This window comes from Puntigrus tetrazona, unplaced genomic scaffold (assembly GCF_018831695.1).
Source record: "Puntigrus tetrazona isolate hp1 unplaced genomic scaffold, ASM1883169v1 S000000716, whole genome shotgun sequence".
Taxonomy (NCBI): Eukaryota; Metazoa; Chordata; class Actinopteri; order Cypriniformes; family Cyprinidae; genus Puntigrus; species Puntigrus tetrazona.
Genome location: NW_025048328.1, coordinates 156,138 through 176,681, shown reverse-complemented (window position 1 = coordinate 176,681; position 20,544 = coordinate 156,138). Strand labels below are relative to the sequence as shown.

The 20,544-nt window shown below is 39.4% G+C and overlaps 1 long non-coding RNA gene across 1 annotated transcript; it reads right to left on the bottom strand.

The window, feature by feature from the left end:
- Positions 1-17,804: 17,804 nt before the first annotated feature.
- LOC122335104 lies at positions 17,805-18,537 on the bottom strand. The gene is made up of 3 exons (XR_006248925.1): positions 18,522-18,537; positions 18,110-18,244; positions 17,805-17,978 (listed from the first exon to the last, which is right to left on the bottom strand). It is a non-coding gene; the product is annotated as an uncharacterized LOC122335104 (long non-coding RNA).
- Positions 18,538-20,544: the final 2,007 nt, after the last annotated feature.

Sequence of the window (20,544 nt, the reverse complement as noted above, 5' to 3'; positions counted from 1 at the left end):
GAATATTTAGAACTGATGTGGGTGCAATAATTTTTGTACCAAAGGAAATCAAACGTCCTAGGTATTCTACTTCTGGCAAGCAATATTGCAGTTTGGTTTTGGATACTTTGTGACCTCCTTGAGCTAATTTCGTCAGTACATTGATGGAATCTCTATGACTTTGTTCTAGAGATGTTGAGCAGATGATCACATCCTCCATGTACTGTAAACAGGTGCTCTCTAGCATAAGGTCTTCTAGGTCAGTCTTGAGAGCCTGGTTAAAGATGTGTGGTGACAATTTATAACCCATTGGGAGTCTGGCATAGGTGTATTGTTTACCTGCATACGTAAATGCAAACAGATACCTACTTTCCTCTGCTACAGGAATACTGAAAAAGGCAGAGCAAAGGTCAATTACTGTAAAGTACTTGGCTTGCGGGGGGATGTTTGCTAGCAATGTGTGAGGGTTGGGAACATCTGTTGGCCAATCTTCTGTTATAGCATTGATTGCTCTCAGATCATGTACAAGACGCCATTTGACTTTGTTTGCTTTGAGTATCGGATAGATGGGTGTGTTGCAGTAACTGTTTGTTTTTACTAACACTTTTGCTTTAACAAGTCCCTCAATTGTGGTTTTTATGCCTAATTCCGCCTCTTGACTCAATGGGTATTGTCTTTTCCGAGGAAGGCGTGCATTTGGTTTTAGCCTCACTTGTACTGGACTGGCTGACCTTACTAACCCTACGTCTGTCTCATGCTGGGACCATAGCTCAGCCGGCACCTGGTTTATTGCCCCCTGCAAAAGTTCAGCCGTAGTTCTTTCTGAGTCTGGTGTTGCCATTACTTGCTCGGATTGCTTTTGTCTGATAATCACCTCCTGTGGAATGCCTAATAATGAAGTACCACATAGAATTTTTATGTAGTTTTGGTCAGTGGAATGAAAGATTAACGGATTTATTGTCGGTTCCCATTTACTTTGCGTGGCTTGTTTCATCATCTGTCCTAAATGCTTGGTTTCCCATTTTTCCCTACATATAAAGGTATATGCGGTACTGAATCCTTCATATCAAACCATTTGTTTATGAATTGTTTTGGTTATTTTTAAGGCTGCTCCTTGTTCACCTATTATTATGTATTGTGAGATCATTTCAATTTTTGTTCTTTTGTTTCTTCCTGCCATTCTTCTTCTAGAATTTTGTTTCTTGTTGGGTCATATTTCATTATGCAATGAAATCCTGTCTTGGGTATTCGTAACTCGGGGGTCTGTGCTTCAATGAATTTACCCCATTCGTCAATGATCTGCTTTACATCCTCGTCTATCTGCCCTATCCAATATACATTTGCTTCAGCTTCGGAAATCATCATTTGAGCTCCCTGCATATCTACATACACTCCATCAGTAGAGCACCAAATTTGCAATCCTAACTTACACAATGCATCTCTTCCTAATAGGTTAATAGGCGTTTGATCTGATATCAGAATAGGCATGGTTACACTTTTGTCTTTTGTTTGTAGGCAAATTGGAGCTGTCATAGGGATTAACTGTATTTGTCCCGAGAATCCTACTGTCTTTACAAATTTTCCAGACATGGGGAGGTGTGAGGCATAATTTGATTTTACACATGTATAGACTGCTCCTGTGTCTATCATCATTGGAATTGTTTTGCCTTCTACTTCTATTTGCAATATAGGTTCTTGATTTGCATTGGTTGTTAAAACTGGTAGTAGACTCTCCCCTATAAGATTCTCTGGGCACCCCTAATAATTTGTATTTGGATTTCTCCATGGGCCTGCAACATTTTGATAGCGTGTCTGGTTCCCTGCCCACCTTCTAAACTCGGGGTCTGTTGTCCATGGATTGGGACAATCTCTTCTTATATGTCCTGGCTGTCCACATCTCCAGCACAGTCCTGGAGGAAGATTAACAGCTCTGTTTCCTCCTTTTGGAGGTTGCAGTTGTTTTCTTTTCCACTCAGGGGGTCCTGGCTGGGCATAGACATTAACAATGGGTGTAGGTGTCGGGGTTGTGTTTAGAGGGGTCAATGTGGGCACAGCTGGGTGTGAACCGTTAATGGGAGCCATTAAACTCATTTGGTTGGACTCCTCAGTTTTCACCACTGTTGAGTCTTCTTCTTGTTTTTAGCTGTTAGTTCCTCAAGTTGCAACTGGGTCAGTTTTCGTTGAAGGTCTTTTTCTTGCTCTTTGAGCCTCAACTCATTTTTCCTATAGAGTTCAACCGCATGAGTCACATGATCACAAAACTCTTGGTGTGATTTGGAGGTCAAACCGACTACATCCTCCAGCTTGCTTTTTACAGTTAGGGGCATGGCCTCTATTACAGAGTTTCTGAACAACGTAGACATAAGAGGGTCACCTTCTGGATTCCCTTCAGTTTCTTGTCTCCATCTTTTCAATTGTCTCTGTACATAGGTGATGGGATTTTCAGTTTCCCCCAACTGATCTCCCCTCAATGCTTCCGGGTCGACCCTAGTGGGGTACTCAGCTCGTAGTGCCTGCCACATGTCGGGACGGTGTGCATTAAACTCAATGCCGTCCATGTTATGAGTGTCCACTGCTCCCTCGAGGCCCGCTGCCTGTAAGATTTCTTCCGTCTTTATTCCTCCTATAGTTTTTGCTAGGAGTGCTTTGACATCCCCCACGGCCAAAAGTTTGCCTGCTGTCTCTTCCTCAAACACCCTAATCCATTTTCCAGCTCCCTCGTGCATGTCAGGTAACCGGGTGATCAGACACTCTACATCTTGTGTGGCCCATGGAATATATTGTGCCCTTGTACCCTTAATTAAGATTGGAAGCTGTTTGTTCTGTGCTCTTAATCGTCCTTTATGGAGTGTCCCCCTGTTCTCATCAGATGCAAACTCTCTTAACCTCATTTCTGTATCTTTGAATTTTTGTGTTATTTCTTCTTCTAGCCCGCATCCCTCACTGAGATCCTCATTTTCCCTTTCTGACTGAGCTTTTTGTTCATATGATATTTCCATTTTGTCTAAGGCTGTCTGTATTTCTCCATAACAGTCTAAATAATCGCTTTCTTGTGGCTTTTTAATTGGTTTTGTTTTGGGTCTTACATCCTGTCCTGTCGGCTTCCCTTGTTCTAAATCAATTTCCCCTTCCATCCCAAGCTCGCCTAACACTTGAACTTTTCCCTTGAGTAATGGAAATTGTCCTTCAGAGTTTCCATACGGAGGTGGATCTACTAACCTCTTTTCTGTTTTCTTTATTTCTTGGTTTGCTTCTTTCAGAATTTTTCTAGAATCTTCGCCTTCTTTTTTAAATAATTTTAAAACTTCTTGCTCTTTTTGTCTTTTTTCTTCTCTCTTTTTCCGGTTCAGGAATATGCCTTTAGTTTTGTAATTTTTTACCAATGTTTCCATTTCCTCACACAATGTCACCTCAAATGTTCCCTCTTCAGGCCATTTAGTACTCAAATTTTTGTTCTCTTTTGCCACTTTCTGCAGAGCTTATGTATCAGTTCCTTAAGCAGAGGATGCTTTGCTCCCAATGTTTCTGCAGGAGTTGTCATAACTTCGCTATAAGTCAACCTGTATAACCTGTAAGAATAGTTTTTCCCTTCAATAGCTCTTAAAGTGAGGACTCTTAAGTATTTTTACGATAACCGTCTACTGTACCCGTAAACCAAACAACAATATTCACCACTTTTATCAGCAATATATCGTATGTATCCTCAATAAGTTCGCGACTTACTATACCAGATATGTTTTATCACCGTACTATATAGTCACCAGAATCTATTCAAGCGATATTTAACTTTAGTCAATAACTTTAATTATGCGGTATACATTTATCCATTCATGAACACACACTCCCTTTATTTACAGGGCTCATACATTCATCCCAACTGTGTCCCTTTATTCTATAGGGCTCATTTATTTTAACACTTACCAGCTATGTCCCTTTATGTACTGGGCTCATTCATTTAATCACTTATCATACGTCCCTTTATATATAGGGCTCATTTATATAATCCAAATAAGACAAAATTACGAAAAGGTTCATGCATTCATGCTTCAGTCACACCGTACACATTCAGTTGAGCTCACACAACTAGTACCTACTTTACATAGAACAATTTCTGAACACTAAAACACAAAACAAATATTTCATAAATACTCCTCCTCAATCCAGTGAATTTACCTAACAACCATGTACTCTGCCTCACTTGTTACTCTTCTGCTACCCAAGCGAAGACAATCTTTTTCCCAAATTTCTACTTCACACGTGGTCCTTCAGACAGTCATTCAACTAACACTCATTCTAGCCCACACGTAGACCTCAATTCTTTTCTTCCACTTCCTATCTCAATTTTTCAACATACCCTTCCACAATCTATCTTTCAAATTAATAATAAACACATAAGACAAACAGAGCTAGCCCAAAATAACAAACCCCTGTGGGAATTTTCCACCTCAATTAATGTCTGGTATTGGCATGATCCAGCTTTAAACAGTTTTAACCTTCTTTTCGGCTCGTTATACCTTACTTTATTGTCACTTTATGTAATTACGGGTCCTTTATCCTTTTTGAATTTTTCTATTGTCTTTTTTGTATTACTTTCTGCGTTTTACTTGAGTTTGAAATGTAATTAATTGGTCCAATACCCACAAAAATTGGGAATTTTAATTGCCAAGGAGGAATTTACACTGAATTCAGGAATTTGACACCTCTCTTGGACTCACCCACAGCAGCGCTTTAATCCACCTGCAGGATTTTACCTTTTATCTACAAACTAACATATATTCTATCTGCATTCACTGTTCTCCTCAAGTCCAAACCAACAGAAAATACAGATTACTGCATGCATTTAGTGTTTTTGGAATCAAAACCCAATTTTCTTTCAATTATCAGAATCTTTTCTTCACTTGGTTCGATTATTTTTAGAAGAACATAAGGTGTCTCACCACGAGTAGCTTCTGGCGAACAACACAACCTAACTATGAAGCAAAAACTGCTTACCTTTGGCCAAGTTGTTGTGTTGTCCGTCCAAAACTCGCTTGCAGTTGTCCACCCTGTTGTCCTTTCCTATCCTGTTCGTGACGCCAATTGTTGTGGATTTCCCGGATTAAAGAAGACTCCGAGCATTAGGTTTTGATAGCAAAAATTCAGACTTTTATTGATCAATACAAGCCGAGTCTGTCTAAGGTCCACACAGAACCACTCTATAGACAGCACTCTCGCTTACCACTCTTCAGGGGTTTTTATATGGTCATCACACTACCACGTCACAGTAATAAATGGTGGCCTCCTGAATTACCCTTGTTAATGAGGATCACAGGTGTAAGACAACAGATGTAAAATGCCAAAAACAGATGGGTTCTAAATAGTGGGGTTCTTAGCTTATGTCTGACTGCAGTTATAATGGTAACTAAATTATATAAGATTTACTTTATATTTTGATTAACAAAAACTTCTTCACTATCCCCGTGTTATAGGCTGCAGAGCGGGATCTCAGAGAGTCGCGGATAGTTTTGTCTACCCACGGCTTCTGGTTGGGAAACATCCTGATGACGGTTTTCTCTACCATGTCATCCGCTAGTTTCCCGATTAATCCCACCACTGCTTCCGTGAACACATTGACGTCCTCGGAGCTACACCTGAACATGGCCCAGTCTGTGTCATCCAAAGCGTCCTGCAGAGTGGCCACCGAATGGTCAGACCAGCGTGACACCTCCCTCTGTACCCTCTGTTTCAGCCTCTGTTTGGGTATGGGTTTGGGAAACCTCTTCTCTTTCCTGGGTGACATTCTGAAGCGGTGAGTCCGTGCCGGCGTGTGGGCTGATCGGTTCACACACTGCTGTCTGTAAGGAAGAGGGAGAAATTGCATTAGTGGCATGCTCAGTAGTTCAGTAGTTCATGCTCAGCCTTTTGGCATGCCTCGTGGCTTTTTAAAACCAGCCAGTGACCAACAGCAGCTGTGTCTGGTCAGCCGGTGACACGCGTGTCCAGGTGCTCCTCATTAATTTCCAGGGCGACGCTGATGATAGTTCGGGACGCTCGTCACACTATATATATAGTTTTTGTATTCTGCATAAAGGTAACTTTTTTGTAATAAAAATAACCTTACATATCATAAACTGATAACAGCTTAACAGTATTTACCTTGGCCTGCCTTTTGGGTGCTATTATATTCACATAGCCTATCATTATGCGTCAATTAGCTAGATATAGATCAACAGTCGTTGTTTAACAGATACTCTCTTTATTTATAAATTTTGTCATATTTCTTATGCTTCACAGATTGTTTCAGGGACTGATGATGAAGCCACTTATCAAGTCCCACTTTGTGGAAATGTATTTTGACAAAAAAAAAAAAGAATGCTGTCAAATGATTAATCTTGATTATGTATATTGTGTATATTTATTTATTATGTATTTGCAAAGACATACGAATGAAAACGTTTACATGTATATACATCTATATATTCATATTATTATACTAATATATAAACATATCATTTTCTTAAATATACACATAAACGTGATTGTATTTATATGTACCTAATAAATATACACAGTACGCACACTTATTATGTTAACAAGGACATTTATTTTGAATGTGATTAATCACGACTGATCATTTGGCAGCACTAGTGTATGTAAAACATAATAAAAAAATAAAAAAATGAACCAGATGTTCAAAGAAATGATATCTTTATAAGAATTGCTAAATATAAACATATTTTTCACAGAAGACGCTACCATTCTACAATGACTCCACTTTGACAGAAGTCTGCATATTTCTCATCTTGCACACTGTCTGATCAGTGGAGACATAAAAGCCATGCTGTGTTTTCTTTCTCTCTTTTTTTCCAGAGTTGGCCGACTACTGCAGACATTACACGTGATTTCAAGCGGTTTCCAAAATCTGAAACATTAATGAAGAAAACGTTCACCCAAACACACAGCACTCCAGAGGATAGAAAAACTGTTAACAAATGTGTAAACCATAAGATAAAATAAGATTTAGGAATCCTTGCCAACATTTCTAGTCATCTGGCCTGCATTTAACAAGAAAGGAAAGGAAACCGACGGGTCATTCTACACATTTGAAACTCTATAGACTCTATGAACTCTATGGTGTTTCTGCTCTCTCCTCTCACTGACAATTTCTGTGGTACATTACTTTTTTGTGCTTTTATTGGTGGTTCGGCATATCTATAAGTCAACATATGTAATTGTTGTCATGAATCATACAGTACATCAACGGAAGAGACAATGAGCTGGAACAGAAATAGTGACAAAATGTACATTTTACATATGACTCTCATTGGTTACACATTTTGTAAAATTTTATGTTAGTCATGCTGTACAGACAGAACAGTGTTCAAATGGGTGTGTAAAATGAGTACATCAAAGTGCATCCTAAGGACTGATCCTGATAGAGAGAAGAGACTTTATCTTATGAATGTGTCGATACAATATAGAAGCATTTTGTATTACACAGAAGCACTGTTTTATCTCATCATATAACTGAAATGTGCACTTGCATTTCTATTATTTTTCATGGGGTGGTACATGTGGGCTTTTAATTTTTTGCTTCGGAAAAAAGCATGCGATGTTCATGCCGCACGTATCTGAACTTATCAGGTGTCACCCACATTGGAAACAGTTATTATTAATCTGTCTAAAATTACTTAAATTAATAACGAAATTTAATCTGTCGCTGCATAACACAACACAAAGTTTTCAAAGACACAAAGTGAAACACTAAAACAAAAACCGAACTTTGCGTGACTTACTTGAATAAAACCTGGTGTCTTCATAATAAAATCTCAGAAAAGCTGGTTCAAATTTTTTGACGACTGCCTTGAAGTACGCAGTTCTTCTCCTGCAGCAGTTATAGAGAGGTGCATTTTGTTTAAATAATATAAAAAAAAAATCTAGAAAAACTGGGAGGAGAAAAAGAACAAATTCGTAGTAAGGGGCGTAAGTGAACCAAGGAGAGGTACAGACCCTGCCCTACATTTACATGGTTGCAAATGAAAATATCAAACAAACAGTTGAATGAATGAATGAACAAATAATCCGAGCTAAACCTAAATCAGCTCTTCCCGCCAAAGCTGGTTTGAACCCATTCCTTGACATCCAGAAACAAGCTAAGCGTCTACGTAAAACGTTTTATAATTATTTAATATCCAGTAATCTTAGTGATGACATACACAGAAACACCTTTGATTACTGTAAGGTCTGTATCACTATGCACGTACTCCGGGGTATTTATTTATGTAATCCACCCTCCGGTGTAATTATTTTGAGCTCTCCTTGCCATGTGTTTCCTTCACCCCATCACAGTAAATCAAATGAAAAAAAAAAGGCTTCCTGTGTGTTTTTGGAAACATTCCACAGGGTTTGTCTGTTCACACAGCATATCTGAATAAAATATAAACATATTCCCGAAAATGCAAGAACAGCCATCTCCCAATGATAAGTGTATTATGGAACATATTTAGACCTTGGCCAAACTGACTATATCATCTTTATTGCTTGTGCTCAAACTGGTGGAAGACCTTGCTTTACTTACTGACAGTGATTGTTTCCTGTAAGATATATTAGTTATTTTGCTGTATATGTTTTGTTTTCTATAGAAAGGCAGCACTCAGTTAATTTCATTTAGGCCTTCCCGGTGCTGAAATGTTCATAGGTCCTTTGTTTATTGTTTAAATTTTTAATTGTTATTTAATGTGTATAAATGTAAAAAACAATTCTATTAGTATTTGTGATGTGATGCAAAATAAAAGTCTTATTAATGAACTGTTTCTTAACGCTAGTTGATTTACCCCAACCAAGTGCACACACACATCAGTAAACACACACAAAAAGCAGTTAATGGGAAGCAGTTAGGGGTTTGGTGACTTGCCACCTTTTTTTTTTTATTTTTATTTGCATCTACAGAAATTCTTCCAGCTATAGATTTTTATGCTTCGCTAGGTTAGTGAAACACACATGTGCACACATTAAGATCAAAAGCAGAGCTTTGTAAAATTGGAGGATTCAGCGCTATCTTCTGGCAAAACATCCGGTGTTGGGGGGCCTCCAGGAACATAGTTGGGAACCACTGCTTTAAATAAAAAAAGGGCTAATATTAAAGTTGCGGCTTTGGTGGTTGACGTAAAGGAGATCAGAGGCCTTCAATTGATTGGCTGAGGTACCTCACATTATCCAAGATACCTGTTGCGTTTTTTTTAAAGCAGTGAGTAGTGTACAACGGGTACCCAACTACAAACCCCCACATCCCCTAAAAATAAGACAATCTCTGATGTAGAAGTAGCCGTTGATCATCTTCTATGATGTCACAATGTAACAAATATCAAAATACTGTAAGTTGTTTTGGCAGCTTGATTTAAATGAAAGCTCATTTTTGACAGCTCATTTCAACATTTAGAGTTGTAATACAATACATTGACAAAAATGGAAGTGGCTTCATTTGATGGACTTCAGACTTGTACAAAATTGTACAATGTCAGTCACACATGGCCTGAATTTAAACCGAAAGCATACAATTTTTTTTACATGTCTGAAAATTATCGGTTTTCGGGTTGGTGGTGCTCGTAACGTTGTTGGATTATGACATAAATATGCTAAAAATATGTAACATAAGAGAACATTCAGATATGTACATGTCTACAGTTCTCTGTGGTTGCTTGTAAAGTTGTTACTTAGATTTTTAGCAAGATATAGTTCAATATATATCCTGTTGTGATTCAATTGTGAGAGAATGTACAGCAGTTCCGTGCACCGTCCACATGATGTCATTGTCGGACAGTGTGGACTGTCCCAATCCATGTGCGAGAAGAATGCTGAAAAAGCGCAAGTCAGGTAGCAGGCATTGCGAATATGTTGAGCTCATCCACTGCAGTGCGCGACACTAAACGGAACGCGGAAAGTGAAGTATGATTGTGAGAAACTGTTGTTGTTATGATCTGTCAATTTTAGATCCTTTGAAAGCCATGTTTCTAGCATATGTAAAACTCACAATCCATCTCACAAATATATCCAAATTACGAACTATGCTCTGAACGTCAAATGCCGAAATGCTAATTCATGCGTTAATTGGGTGGTTAACGCTTTATTGGGTGGTTGTTCTGCACGCTTGATATACAAACTTTAGCTGGTCCAAAACGCAGCAGCTAGAGTCCTTACTAGAACTAGGAAGTAAGACCATATTAGCCCAGTTCTGTCAACACTGGCTCCCTTTCAAACATCGGATAGATTCTAAAATCTTGTTAATTACCTATAAAGCCCTGAATGGTTTAGCTCCTCAATGTTTGAGCAAGCTCTTATTACATTATTGTCCTGCACATCCGCTGCATCTCTGTCCGTCTAACAAAACCTAAAATATCAAAATCAAATGCGGAGGCAGATCCTTTTTGACCTATTTAACACCCAAACTCTGGAACAATCTCTCTAACACTGTTCGGGAGACAGACACACTCTGTCAGTTTAAATCTATATTAAAGACACTATATTAAAGTCTTTTTAACCTAGCCTACACATAACACACTAATACGCTTCAAATACATTAATGGATTGTTAGGCTGCATTAATTAGATCAGCCGGAACTGGGAACACCCCTAATAAAACACAATGTACTCGTGACACCGTGAAAAGAGTGGCATCTACGCTAATATTAATCTGTTTCTTTTTTATTCTGTTTCTCAGTTTGTATCCAGATCAGATGGTGGATCCGTACCAAAAGAGGACTCATCAAATATTTTCTGTATATCAACTATGCATTCTGTTAGTTTCTTAATTTGGTGTGTATCACCAGGCCGCAAAGAACTATAGAGTATCATCAACATGGTGTTAGCTATGTCTCCTTATAAAATATCCCAGAGGTAACATGTGAAGTGTGAAAAGTAATGACCCTAATACTGAGCCTTGAGGTACTTCATATTTCACTTGTGAACAATATGATACATACTCATTTACTGCTACTAGCTGATGACGGTCATATAAATACGATTTGTGTAAAATAATGCACGATACCGACACAGTGCTCTCAAGTGTTCCAAGCGACTTTACTTCAATATCTGTTGCCGTGTACAAGAGTGAGGCGGAGCTTATGCAAAACAAATGCGGAGTCCAGAAAGTTTCTTAAAGACACACTGTCAACACGACAATACATTACATCTCCCTTCCTCAGCAGAAAACATTCAAACTCAAACAAAACAATTGTATATGTATATATACATCCATATAACTATTATGAATGTTAAATTCTTGACTGCTATTTTCCTTTCCTTTCCTTTCCTTTCAAACAATGATGCATTTAACACTAACAATGAACATTCCAGCATCATTACATCTATCTCGGCAGGAGAGGTTACTAGCACATCACTTCCACAAGGTGTCTTTACCACACCTTTCCCTGACTACAGACAGAGCCTATTTGGAGGTTTCACTACTCTGCCCCGCCTAGTGACATACTGTCCTGCTGGCAGTGATTGCTTGCCAGAGAAAGGCTCCTTATGCGTTGATTGAGGCAAAATAGTGTGAGCTGCAGGTTTATGCCCTTCATCACTAAATGCCTCTGGCATTTCAGTCCAAAGTTCGTTGTCAGGCCTATGACGGGCCTCATTTGCTTTTGCTGTACTTTTACGAAGATGCTGAATGTTGCGACGGTACTCCTTACTTCCACAGTCTACAACATAGGATCTTGGAGCACAATGTGGTCTCACTATGACACCAGGAGACCACTTGAAATGTCCAGGATATGGTTGCATCCTTACTTCCTCTCCGGGACGCAGAGGAGTCCGGGGACCACTTGCCCTTTTGCGGTCGTAATAGTACTTTTGGATGCTTTTGCTTTCATCCAGACGACATTTCACTTTGAAAGGGTCATAGACAGTAGGTGTGAGCAACTGCCGAGCAGCAGGCAGGTTGTTACGGGGCCGTCTGCCCATTAGTAGCTGTGCTGGTGATAGGCCTACTGACTCTATTGGCGTTGACCTGTAGTCCAAAAGAGCAAGATGTTTGTCTAATGCCTTGCTCCATAGTCTCTTAACAGTCTGAACTGCTCGCTCTGCTTCACCATTTGAATGTGGTGTGTGAAGTGATGACGTCTTATGCGTGACTCCATAGCTTTGGCAGAAATCCTTAAATTCTTCTGCAGAGTACTGGGGACCATTGTCCGTTCGAAGAATGGTTGGGATTCCATGTCTGCTAAATTGAGCCTTAAGAGCTTCAACAACAGCACTGCTATACAGACCTTTCAGCCTATCCACTTCAATGAATTTTGAAAAGTAATCCACCACTAAAACATAATGATTACCTTCAAACTCAAACAGATCTGAGGCTACCTCTTCAAACGGAAGTCCTGGAGTTTCTGTGGGCTTGAGCGGTTCTCTGGGTAGCCGGTTCTGGAATTCAGCACACTTACTGCAGTTCTTTATCATTTCCTCTATTTTAGCACTCATGCCTGGCCAGTATAAGACCTCACAAGCTCTCTGTTTGCTTTTCACTATTCCTAAGTGAGACTGATGTACAATTTTCAGCATATTATCTTGCATGGATGGAGGTATTACTATACGCAGGCCTTTGTAGATTATGCCGTCAACTATAGCAAGCTGACTTCGAGAATCCCAATACGGTTGGACTACTGTGGGCGTGTCGCGTCTGTGGTTTGGCCACCCTTGCTGTATCATTTGTTGGAGAGCGCTGAACTCTTTTTTTGTACACTCCTGGAGCTCAGAGTACTTCTTCTCACTAACAGAGACAAAACTGAGCATTGAGATACATTCCAAGCCTTCAATTTCTGTCTTTTTCTCAGGTAGTTGTGCTCTAGACAATGTGTCAGGTAGCTCCATGTCTTTCCCTCACCTGTAATGGACTGTCAGGTCATACCACTGGAGCCTAAGACGCATTCTTTGTATGCGCATGGGGGTAGAGAGGAGTGGCTTCTTAAAAATGTCTTCCAGAGGTTTGTGGTCATTGTACACTGTGACATGGTTTCCAAAGATGTAATTGTGAAACTTGGTACAGGAGTGCATCTCCTTCTCTATTTGCGCGTAGCGAGTTTCGGTGTCTGTTAGTGATCGAGACGAGAAGGCGACTGGATGGTCGTCCTGCAGCAGAACAGCACCCAAGCCGCTGCTGCTGGCATCACAGTAAATTTCAACAGGTTTGGAAGGATCGAAGAATTTAAGTACTGGTGACTGTGTGCATAAATCTTTTAGTTTGCTTGTTGCTGTGCTGGCTGCCATGCAAATTCAACATCAGTCTTTAGAAGCTGCCGCAGTGGAGCATCCACCTCGCTGAGGTTTGGCAGAAACTTCGACAAGTATGTAACAAAGCCTAGAAAGCGACGGACACCATCCTTGTTTGTTGGCGCTGGCATTGACTTAACAGCTTCTATTTTAGCTGGGTCAGCCTTTAGGCCCTCGGCTGTTATTAGGTGTCCTACATATGGCACAGAAGATTGCTTGATGTGGCATTTATCGAAGTTGAGGCTCAAATTGTAACTTGTGGCTCTCTGAATTACTTTATGGAGAATCACATCATGTTCCGTTTCGGTGGGAGCTGCAATCAGGATATCATCCATAATGCTTATTGCGCCACTGATTCCCTCAAGCATTTCGTCCATTATTCTTTGAAAAATTTCTGGTGAGCATTTCAAGCCAAAAGGAAGCCTCAGCCACCTAAACCTCCCAATAGGTGTGTTGAAAGTTGTCAACAAAGATGATGCTTCATCCAGTTCTATTGGCAAGAACCCAGATTTTGCATCCAGGACTGAAAAAACTTTGGCGCCCGGGATTGCTGAAACTACTTCCTCAATGGTGCGCATCGGGTAGTGCTCACGCTTTATGGCCTTATTTAAATCATTCGGATCGATGCAAATTCTGATCTTGCCATTTCGAACAGCTGTTACCATTGAGCTGACCCATTCGGTTGGTTGGTCAACTTTGGTGATGAATCCATCTGTGACCATTTCTTGTAGTTTCTCAATTATTTTCTTTCGGAGTGCCGCTGGTTGCCTTCTGACTGGATGAACAACGCCTTTTGCATTTGGGTCAATTTTGATGGTGTATTTGCCCGGCAAAGTTCCTGTTACAATTTGAACCATGCCAAAGCACTTCCACAGATCCACAGCACTAATAACGAGATACAACCATGATTAGATGATAGAAGCAGATCATTTGTAACTCTAATGAGATTAGTCTCATGGTACAGTCTAAATCCTGATTGTAAATCCTCACAGACACCATTTTTTCTGTAAGAAGGAATATAATTGTGAGGAGACTACCTTTCCTAGTATCTTTTACAGAACATTTATTTTTTAATGAGAGGCTTAACAACAGCCAATTTGAAGGTTTTGGGGAAATAGCCCCCTGAGGCCCCTTTGCAACAAAAAATACAAAGTATTAGCAAAACTAAAACAGTACACAATTCATGAAATCACAGAAATAAGAAACAAAAAGCATTACTCAATTGTACTCTGCTATAAACAGAATTTTCCCATGAAACCAAAAGTGAGGAAAGGTCAGGTAGGACAATCCTTCCTCAGCAGATGCTCTTCCTCTCTGTCTATACAGAGTTATATACCAAGATACCTACAACTCACTAGTGCCTATGAGAAGCAATTACCAACCAAATCTGCCTATTTTGTGCATTTATCAGGCGGAATCAAATATACAATTTTTCATTTATCAGTGTTTGCACCATTTTATTCTTCTGAAGAATAAAATTAAATATTAATCAATACAGACATTGCCTACTGATTTATAAATGCAATAATAAAAAAAAACATACATTAGTACAAATAAACAGTGTAAAAAATATAAAAATATCAATACTAAATATAACATATGCAAAAATACATTATCTATGCAGTGTAGACTACACTGTATATTATGGCATTGTGGCACAACTTGCTTTAGTTTTACAACAGTCAAAAATGCCCGTAATATCAATATTGAACACTCCTGCCCTGAGAGCAGTGGACAGGTCTGTAAAAATAAAAAGTGATATGAACCTGCCTTAATTTAATTTCCTTCATTTCCTGATCTACCCTCCCCAAAATTATGGCCTAGTAGAACGATTCAACCAGACATGGAAACAGATGTTAAGGTGGGTGGCCGCCAAGGACTGATGAGACTGGGACCTTATGCTGCTTGATTCTGAAAATCCCCCAGGCCTAAACTGGCTTCACCATTTTCGAGCTTCTCTTTGGGCGGCACACGAGGCACGCCAAAAGATGAGCACGGTCTCCATGAGAATAGACACTAACGCCCTTTCTCTTGTCCCTCAGACAGCAGCTGTTTGACGATTGGTCTTCTCCCACAGAGCACCACATGGACCCACTGCACCACAGAGTTTGGAAGAAGAAAAGGACACCATCCAGCACTGGGATCACTGTTTGGACTTTAGCACTGTGTTGACACTCATTTCATGTAATAAAACCCCCCTCCTGGGTTTTATTTCGAGCTCTACCTGCCATGTGATTGTTCACCTTACCGATCGCCAAGGAGGCTGCAAAGGTGACAGTAGTTCAAAACTTATCTCTATTAAAAGATCTCCCACCAAAATTGGGATTGTGTTTTAAAATGTAGGGAGTTTATGAAGAACAAAGAAGGGATTGATCGCAATAAAATTCTTGATGATTCATCTTTGACACGATTGTGTATCTCATTCACTTAGAATTGATTGATGGCTCTCTGATTCCCTACAACTTTGCGGGGTATACTTCACTTTCCACGTTCCAATCTCGTGCAGTCACGTCCAAATTTTTTTTTAAGTATACTCAACCACAGATGGGTGCAGACCATCGAGCTCAGCATACACACAGTCCATGCATCCGTGAGGTTTTAAAAATTGACTTTGATTTATTCATTTAAAATGTGAATCCACCACACTTTTTGTTGACTGTCCTACTACAGGTTTTAATACAGAGTTACAGCTCACTACCAGATACAAAAGACACTGTCACAATAAAAAGGTTTTTTATGTTTTGGCCCTCCATCTAGTAGCAAAAAGTCACTTGCCCTGCCCTACTGTTTATGGTATGCCAAACTATACTATAACTATATAACTATACAAATACAGCTATACTACAGCTACATTCAGATGAACTGAAAAATACAATTCTATATATTAATATTATTATAATAAATTATAGTAATGCCACATTTTATTATCAGTAATGTTAATGTCATCGTAATGGGGTACATTGAATTTGTAATTGTAATTTCCTCCACAAGTATCACGTAGTGATCTGGCCACTATTCTGCAAGAAGAATAGCTCAAAATTCCTCTGGCCACTGTGCAGAACTTGTATCTGTCATTCTCAAGATGAATTGATGCTGTATCAGCCACAAACGAAGGCCCTACACCATACTAATGAGTAAGTTTCAATGTCAAACCCCTGTGTGTGTGTGTATATATATATATATAGCTGATGATAACTACTCTTGTAACTAATCTTCCTTGATATGCATTTCTTTTTTGTTGTTTTTTTCTCAAAAACATGCAGCTACTGACTTGCATTTTGTGATTCACTAAAAGCCATGATGTCAGCTAAAAATCTCAAGAATCTTATACTCAAGAAAAAGCAACCTACATCTTAGATGGACTAAAGGTGAGCAAAATAGCAGTACATTTTAATTTCAACTATCCCTTTTGCACACTTTATACAGGGTATAAATGCAGCTTCCCTGAGCAACAAATTTGTTGACTGGGATTGTAGGTTTCTAATCCAGACCGATCCAAGTCTAGAACAGAATGAGTGTGTGTTTATTGCAACAATACCTATTTGGACACAAACCTTATACCCTCTCCTTCTCTTCTGTGTGTGGACGTGACAGTTATTTATTACTTATTACTTATTTAAGTATAACTCATTTGAAGTTTTGGTGCTGCATATAACATTATCTACAGAATCATGTGCTAGTGATAAATCTTCTGTTATGTTTGTACTGGCTACTGTATACAGGCCACCAGGGCACAGCACAGATTTCATTAAAGAATTTGCTGATTTTCTAACTGAGTTAGTACTGGCTGCAGATAAAGTCTTAATTGTTGGCGATTTTAATATCCATGTTGATAATGAAAAAGACTCATTAGGATCAGCTTTCTTAGACATTTTGAACTCCGTTGGGGTTAGACAACACGTCTCTGGACCTACTCATTGTCAAAATCATACTCTAGATCTAATACTGTCACATGGAATGGATGTTAAAATGGTTGAAGTACTGCAGCAAAGTGATGACATTTTAGATCACTATCTAGTCTTGTGTGAACTCTGTATAGTTAAACCTGTAAACTCTGCACCTTATTACAAGTATGGTAGAACCATCACTTCCACCACAAAAGAAAGCTTTCTAAATAACCTTCCTGACTTATCTCAATTCCTTAGCACATCCAATACGACGCAAAAACTTGATGATGTAACAGAAACTATGCACTCTCTTTTTTTCTAGCACTTTAGATACAGTTGCTCCTTTGCACTTAAAAAAGATAAAAGAAAACAATCTGACTCCATGGTATAATGACAACACACGCACCCTAAAGAGAGCAGCCCGGAAAATGGAGCGCAGGTGGAGAAAAACCAAATTAGAAGTATTTCGTATTGCCTGGCGGGAGAGTATGCTGTCATACAGAAAAGCATTAAAAATAGCAAGATCTGATTGATTGATTGATTACTGTATAATATTTTTTAGGTATTTTTTATGTCTGTTTGACTCAACGAGTTTGAGGAGAGCCTTGCTGAAATTCTTTTTTATCTGTGAGAATTTTTTTTTTTTATTATTTATTAATTATTATATCTAATCATTATACGATTTGTTTACACACACCTGTTGCTTTTGGACAGCAAGCTTCATTTTTAGGCTTTACTTCTAGTTCAGGGTTAGCACAGCAGCAGTGGGTTGTCACGTCAAACGTTTCCTTGCCACAACAAGCATGATTTTCCTTCTGTTGTAATATATTGTTGCCACCACAACAAACATGAGTCGTTGTCAAGTACATGTCTGTATATGAGAGTAGGAGAAAACTCATTATAAAAGTTTTCTTGATCTAATGGTATAAAGATCAGTCAACCTCAACAAAAATATGTCAAATCTGAACAAGGTGTTGATGTTACATGAAGTGAATCAGCTACCTTTGCCACAGCATTTCACATTAGTGCTGCTTTGAGTCAGAATTCTGCCACTACAGCAAATCTCATTAAGGGGATTGTAAGCTACAGAACCACAGCAGTCAGCCACCAGCTGGCTTAATCCCAGAGTGATATTATCTGCAACATATTGAAAGGCAAACAAAAAAACATCTCTTTGTATATATCAGGGCTGTTTAAACTTGGTCCTGTTAGAGTTTAGCTACAACCCTAATTAAACTCACACGAAGCAGCTAAACAAGCTCTAGGCATGTTGGAAACTTCCATGCAGATGTGTTGAGGCTAAATAGAGCCAAACTCTGAGTGGAAACTGGACCTCCAGAATTAAGTTTGACTTACATCTATACTTTTAGTGCTTCAGCAACCACAGTATCACAGCTGCAAGAATCTCTCCTACCATTACAGCAGGAACTACCAGAGATTTTGAAAGACACATTCCCACAATGGTGCAGATGGTCCATCCTTCTACTGAAACCTACTTTGCTGCTAACATCAAGACAAAAATGTAGTAGTAATAATAATAATAATAAAATATTTTATGAAACAGTTAAGACTCATTAAGGTTCTTTGTTAGGTCACTCACTGGTTCCCTCTGTCATGATGGCAGATTCCTGAAAAAGAAATTGTGGACAGATGGTGCAGTTTGAATTACCTGTCAAAAGTTACTGAACATTTTTATGTTTTTGAAAGAAATCTGTTCTGCTCTCCAAGCCTGCATTTATTTGATCCAACGTACATCACAATATGCAATTTTACAATAGGTTAAGAGCAAAAGGTACATTTGAGTTTTTACAGTTAGTTACATTTGAATATAGTTTAATTTATTCTTGTGATCAAAACTAATATTTTCATCATCATTACTCCAGTCCAGTCTTCCATGTCCTTCAGAAATCATTCTAATATGCTGACTTTGCTGCCCGTTTTTAGGTTTCCCTTATGAAAAGAACGTTCAGAAGAACAGTATTTATGTGAAGAAATATAATATTAAAAAAAACAATTATACAGTTATATACAGATCTGGATAGTTCTGGTGCAAGCGTGTTACTGTCACGAATGAGGGGTCTGAGGCGAGCGGATCCATTTGCAAGCTTTTATTAAACGAAGGCATGGTCAAAGCAGGCAGGCGTAAAACAGGGCAAACAGATGTATAAGAGGCGAGGCAATAACAAAATCCAGAAACAGGCGAAGGTCAGGTCAGGCAGCAAACAATCAAAACAACAGAAGACAGGCAGGGTCAAAACCAACGAATCTAAGACTAAGGAAACTCGGGAAACAACAATCTAACAATAATACAGGCGAACAATGCAACCTGCAGGTGAGTGGCCTGCTGCAGTATTTATAGTCCTGGAACAGGAAGTTGTCGCAGAGGGAGTGAATGCAGATCACCCAGAGGTAAGGGCTCCCTCTGCTGGCTTGGTGACAGTTACTACTTGATGACTGAATTTGCGAAAAGGCCTCAGATGATTAGTAAGTAAAAAGCAGATCGTTATATCTTCTAATACATACACAAGTGGTATGCAGCCTATTCAAACAGAGCAGTGTGGCCCTTTTACGGAGGACACAGAATGCGAAACCCATTCATTCAATGGCTTGCGTCCAACCGCGCAAGCCATGCTTGAAGTTGAAAACATTTTAGTTTTGTTGCTGTGCTCTGAAGGACTGCGCTTAACCCAGCAGCAGCACAGCGCATGTCACATCACCACTCTCTTCCCTGGGTTGGATGGAGAAAAAATGAAAAAATAACAAAATCTTGACGAAGGAGTGTTTTTTTAGATTTTAAAGCCCTTACATCCCAAGAAAGGAGGTGGGTTACAGCCCGTCCTGGATCTGTGAGTTTTGAACCAAGCACTTCACAGGCTCCCGTTCAAGATGTTGACACAAAAACGCATATTTCAGTGCATCCAATCCTGAGATTGGTTTGCAGTGATTGACCTGAAGGACGCATATTTTCATGTTTCGATTCTTCTGGGCCACAGGACATTGTGGTTTTAATTTGAAGGTTGAGCATATCAGTACATGCTCCTACCCTTTAGGCTCTCCCTGTTGTCCCGTGTCTTCACGAAAGTCGCTGAGGCTGCCCTCGCTCCACTGATAAAACAGGGTATTTGTGTTCTCAACTACTTGGATGACTAGATCATCCCAGCTCAGTTGTCTGAACACAGGGACTTGGTGTTACGACACCTCAGCCTGTTCAGGTCAAACAGGAGAAGAGCACAGAGGACCTCTTTTCTTAGTATGGAGTTGCATTCTGTCAAACAAAAGCACACCTAAGGCAGGAACATGCTCAGTCGGTGTTGAACTGCCTGAATATGTTCAAGGGAAGAACGTTGGTCCCACTGAAGTATTTTCAGAGGCTCCAGCTGCAGTGGCAGTCACACCAGGTACCCTCTTGAGACCTGTCTGTAGTGCTGAGAGCTCTG